A 6,229-nucleotide genomic window follows, 5' to 3' on the forward strand; every position below is an offset into this window, starting at 1 on the left:
CTAGCACGCGGCCTTTAAAGTAGTAGTCCGGGGCTGTGTTCCTCAGACGGAGGGGGTCTGCTCTCAGACTGTGTTGTGCGACAGAGAATCCAAGCCAGATGGCGATGGCGAAGAGAAGGTTGTGAATTGTAGAATTTGTTTGCTAACTGGTGCTAGCTTCCTGGCGTTGCGCTAGCCGCAAGCTAGCTGTGAGTCAAAGCAGTGGCCTCATGATACCGGCAGAATCCGGCGTTGTTGTCGACGAGGACAGTCCGATCTGGTAAATTTGGTTAATATCCAGGCTAAAACAGGGCTGTGTCTGTGCAGGAAGGTAAAACTACTAGCAGCGGCAAAAAAAATGGCTAAATTAGCTTGTAGCTGGATTGTAGGCCAAAAATTCGCTGTAACCTCTTCAGCTAGCCGGCAGATGGGCCTAGCTCGACGATAGCTGCAAGGCTAACTCGTGCTTGCTTCGGACAGAAGTGTAGCCAGTAGTAGCCACTCGGTGCACAGCTACTAGCTGTGATGATACTTGTAATTGTCCAAGAGCTTGCGTCAGGAATCCGGTGATGTGTAGAGAAAAAGCAGTCCTATATGCTCTGGTTGATAATCGCGCTTGCAGCTACGGCAGATGGGCCTAGCTCGAGCTAGCTCAAGGCAACTGGTGCTTGCTTCGGACAGAGGTGTTAGCCAGTAGTACGCCACTCGGTTGCAGCTAGCCTAGCTGTGATGATACGGGTAATTGTCCAGAGCTTGCGTCAGGATCCGGTGATGTGGTAAGAAAAAGCAGTCCTATATGCTCTGGTTGATATCGCGCTTGCAGCTAGCCGGCAGATGGGCCTAGCTCGAGGCTAGCTCAAGGCTAACTGGTGCTTGCTCGGACAGAGTGTTAGCCAGTAGTAGCCTAGCCGCTTGCAGCTAGCTAGCTGTGATGACGGTGTATTGTCCAGCGAGCTTGCGTCAGGAATCCGTGATGTGGTAGAGAAAAAGCAGTCCTATATGCTCTGGGTTGATATCGCGCTTGCAGACTGGCAGTATTGGCCCCGGTATTAAGCTGGCTGTGCGAGTTGAAGGTGAAGACCGCAGCAGTGGCTAACTGACTACTAGCTAGTAGCTAGTTATCTGCTAGCTTCTGCTTGGGGTTACGGTTCTAAAGTATATAAAAAAAATAGCAGGTCCGTACCACATTGGGTGAGGCGAATGTAGGAATGTATATTCAGTTCCTAGATGGAAAATGAAATTAAAATATATACGAAATGTATACAAAAATACGAAGACTATTTACTATTTACACGCGACAGGACAATACAGGACAAACAAACACACGTCCGACTGCTACGCACATCTTGGATTCAATGGTAAAAAAAAAAAATAATTAGATATACTGGTAAAGTTACCATGTTGTTAGCTAGCTAGCTAATGAGGTAACATGACTGAGGTTTAAATATACTGGTAAAGTTACCATGTTGTTAGCTAGCTAGCTAATGAGTAACATGACTGAGTTTAGATATACTGGTAAAGTTACCAAGTTGGTTAGCTAGCTAGCTAATGAGGTAACAGACTGAGTTAGATGAGGTTTAGATATACTGGTAAAGTTACCATGTTAACATGACTGAACAAGGTGTAAGCAAATGTCTGTGAGTGGTTTGTTTTGGAACGACTCGCGACATAGTTTATGAATAGGGCCTAAAAACAAACGTTTTGGCAGGTAGATCTACCAGACACTCAGAATTCTTACCAGTCAATACATTTAATAATAATACCCCACCCAGGTTTCTACTCTCAAAATCATGCTTGTTCTATTAGAAAAACAACCAGATTGGATTTTTTAAGTCCACAACAATGCTTAAACCACATGAAGAGACCACTTTTGAGGTCTGGGGAAGAAAATTTAAAAAAATATTTTGGAAGGTAAAGCTACCCTTGGAAGGTTTTGGAAGGTAAAGACACCACAAGAGAGTTCTGAGAGTTCTGTTTTTCTGGAGGTGTTTCTGTAGTGCATGCTCAATAGCAGAGTTTGCAAAACAAACAAATCATCATGATATCATGTCATTCTTCCTGCTAAGCCTACTTTGCATTTATCATTTCATTTGGAAAGTTTTATGGGAAAGCCTTTAGAAATGACTGTTTTGGCGTCACTAACTGGCTACACAAGGTAGCAGACAGGCATTCCCATGCTATTGCATCTTCAGAAAGATGCAGGAAATACAAATCCCTAATGCATTATTGAATTTTCTTTATATCTCGGCCTTGGATTGAACAAATCTGCCTTGGCTTTTATCTCCAGGGCACTTGGAAACAACTGCACAGTAAAGCCTATCATTACAACAATTAGCATTTGGGTTTTCTTTTTTTTCCTGATCGCAACTGGTGCTGCCAAAATACATTTTTAAGTCGCACAGCAAAATATCTAGGAGCATAAGCAACCAAAATGGTCGCACTTTAGAGCCCTGATTGTGACCRCTGTAAGTGTTGTTTTATGACAGTCAATATAATGGACACTAGAATGGACCCCTCTCCTTTTAGTATGGGATCCTGAGTGGCGCAGTGGTCTAAGGCACTGCATCTTAGTGCAAGAGGTGTCARTGCAGTCCCTGGTTCGACTCCAGGTTGCAGCACATCCGGCCGTGAATGGGAGTCCAATAGGGCGGTGCACAATTGGCCCAGTGTTGGCCGGGGTAGGCAGTCACCGTAAATAAGAATTTGTTCTTAACTGTCTTGCCTTGTTAAATAAAGGTTAACAAAAACAAATTGTCCATACAACATTTCTAGTCTTTGTAATGATATCACCAAGATACACAGATGTAGTTGTGCTAGCTATTGTATCCAGTTAATTTCCAATTCACCAACATGTTCCATTGAGTTCTGACAAGAACTATGTCAACAAACCAAAGGGGAAATGAGTAATGTCACCCTTTTGTATTCTTTCCAGCATGGATTCAATTAACTCTATTACCTCGGCCTTGAGTTATTCTGTTTCATGGTTTGAGTGTACCTTTTGAACTCTCTACTTATTCAGTAATAAAGCACCATTTAGGAACATCTTTAAGAATGTGCGTCTGGAATCTGGATGGCATAGAAAGATGACKCTTCATCTTCCAGGTCATTTCCCCCTGCCGTATTGACATCCTCCTCACCRCCCTCTGCTCCCTCCTACTGTATTTAACTGTGAAAGAGGAGAGTCCTGCCTGGCCTGGCTGGGGCTTGGCTGGGGATATTAGTCTGTTTGGTAATCATTCTATTGTCAGGCTGATAGCGAAAGCCTATCTGCTACCTCATCCCACTGACAGGTCCTCAGGAGCCATGATGGATGCCCAGTGGCCCTACTTAAACCAACCCACCACTACTGCTACTGCTGCTGGATCAACATCAGACCAAAGCCCCACTGGAGTCAGTGATCAATTGTCTCCTCTGGTCCTCTGATAATGAGAAAGAGGAAACTGGAGGATCTGAGGATCTGCCAGAGAAGCATTACGTCAAGTGTTGGAGTGGGCCGCTGCTGCCCATGCATCCACGAATAAGAAAGGGAGAGCAGTGATTGGTCAACAGGACTAGTTGATCATTTATCTGGCATACTCTGGAGAGTTGGAATGTCAGTTTGTGACAGCTAAAGCGTGACACACAGCCCACAACGATGTGATGCTCTCCTGGTCCTTGTTTCCCCCTGTCTCTTTAATATGCATATAACAGAAAGGTTACATTTAAAATCATTGGGGACTGGGGGAAAATGACTAATGTTTTCAACGATTCTTGTCAAGGATGGGAGTACCTTTAAAATGTTACTACGGTTACATTGTTATTATCATTAGGTATCTTGCTCAGAAAGCCGCGCGTCTCACGTCCACCTAAACCTTTTTATAAAGTCCTTCACGCCCCCCGACCCTGGGACAAGAAAACGGGGATCTTTTTGGACCACCGCTCCTCATCTATTTCATTCGAAGTTTTGGGAGAGAAGAACAAGATTTTATGCGTAGGCTAGCCTATATCGTCGAGTTCTTCGAAATTTCGTACAAACGATCGGAACCGTTATCTATCTATTCCATCACAGGCTATCAGTGTTTCATTCTAATTGCTCTCCCCTGCGCCAACCTCCTCCTAGCCAACAATCGGGCTCCTTCTCCTATTACCGACCAAAGAAACCAATTGCCGAGCTCTCACTCACACAACCCCTCACTTGCATTATGTAGCTACTTTACCCTTAGGGTTCGCCTTTGGGTGGGTTCTCAGCAAAAGTTGGAGCCGTTGTACTCCGGAACTTTCCCATGAAGCGCATAAACACCTTTGGGCTTATGCCTCTCCTATGCACAAAGCGGAGCCAGCCACCCCCTTCTTATCCCCTCTCCCTCTCTGCCTACATCGTCCCCATTGTTAGCCTTGCGACAGGAGGTTTCGGTACTCGCTCATCTCGCCCAGAGACCCTTTTTACACAAGTTCTTAAAATAATCCCTAACCCTCACGCCAACCACGCTCTACCAACGCCCTTTATGCCTTACCGCACCACATATACTGTCACCGATTATGCATATCACCATTTCCTCTGACAGTTTTGACATCAACACTCCTTTTATTTCCAGACCGTTTTTCTGCCCTTCCCTCCTCCCCCACCCCCATCACCCCCAACACTCTCTTGGCTCTTTATAAAATCGGCTTGCCGGAAGGATGCAACCAAAGTGAGAACGAACGATGGGGCGGCCGACGTCACCCCCACCATGATCCCTCCTGCAAAACACCATGCCTGCCAGACGGACCCTACCCAAGTCGACGACCGGACCAGGCATGTGATATTCCATTACGGTGAGTCTGTCGGGCGCAGATGCGCAGTCCTACCGACCGCACTAGCCCTTCCTCGCAAGGCGTGCCGGCGCCTTAGGGGACTCGACCTCAACCACCGTCCATCGCTACACACGCCGGCCGCGAGAGCCAGACGAGTCAGTGATAGCAAGATCGTGGGTACAGCACGGGCACCCTCCTGCAACAGGCCGCACTGATCCAGTATCGTATTTGGCAGGCCAATCTATGATGAGGGGCATGTTTCTATGGACTCCTGGGCACAAACGAGAACCAACGCGTGGGACGAACCCTCGTGCCACATGACGCCAGGCCCCTCTCCTAACACTAGCAGGCGCGGCCACTCTCTACCCACCCTCCTCAACCCTCACTACCCCGCAACGCCGCCACCCCTCCTACCCCCCCTCCTCGCAAACGCACCACCCTGGCCCACCCCTCCTGCACGCCCACCACCTCTACCACCCTCCTGCAACGACCCCACCTCTACCACCCCTCCTGCAGCCGCGTCCCAACCTCCTACCCCCCATCAGCACACGCAACAGCCCCCTACCCACCCACCCTCGCAGCGATGCCCCTTTGCCCCGTCCCCTCCGTCTTGCCAGCATCACAGAACTCGTAATTATTGCCGATTTCAGCTTACCCTGGAACTAATGTGATAAAATCTATGAAAAAAGACAGGGCACAAAGAGTAGCCCAGGGGGCCAGGCCGGCAGGCTAGTCAGAGCCAGAGGTCTAAGCCAAGGCAACAAGTGCCTTTGAGAGCTAACAGGATTTTCAGGGGGCTTGCATTGATCCTCCTGCTTGGCTCTTCAGGGAGGCTTTTGGCTGCCAGGCGCACACTTCTGCAGCCTCCCACATCCCATACCCATCCCATCTCAGTCCATCCTGTTCTGTGCTGTGTGCACAGTGGGGCCCCCAAACCAAAGATGGACATAGGGAGCAGTGAGTGGGTTTAAAGTTACCGCTACAGGTGATACTAAGTCCCATTCAAGTCCCCAAGGTGGGGGGGAAGTGGGAACGGAGTGGGTGACATTAGGATAGGAGTACAGGGAAGTGGTGCCTGTTCTCTCCTTGATTGCAGTGGGTTCGCGTGGCTACTTGTCATCAGCTGGACATTTTAGGAAAAACAAATAGAATTGATCTGAATTCATTGTATCAAAAAAGATGCAGATCATGAGAGATAAACAAGATCGTTGAACTAACTGGTATCAGTTGTAGGTGCCAAAAAAAAAAAATTCTCACAATGGCACAAATTATTTGAAAATTTAAATCTAGAAGTGTTCATGATTCACAAAATGTGATTACTGTGCTATTGGAAGAGCGTGAGCCAATCAGAATGGTAAATAAATAAAGATACTCAAATTTTAGATATTGAATTTAAGATAGCACAAAAGAATAAACTAAAATGGAAAAGTTTATTGCAGCCGCCAAGCTGGGGCTAAATCTCTGAGAGTAAAGCTGA

This window comes from Salvelinus sp. IW2-2015, linkage group LG6.2, assembly GCF_002910315.2.
Source record: "Salvelinus sp. IW2-2015 linkage group LG6.2, ASM291031v2, whole genome shotgun sequence".
NCBI lineage: Eukaryota > Metazoa > Chordata > Actinopteri > Salmoniformes > Salmonidae > Salvelinus > Salvelinus sp. IW2-2015.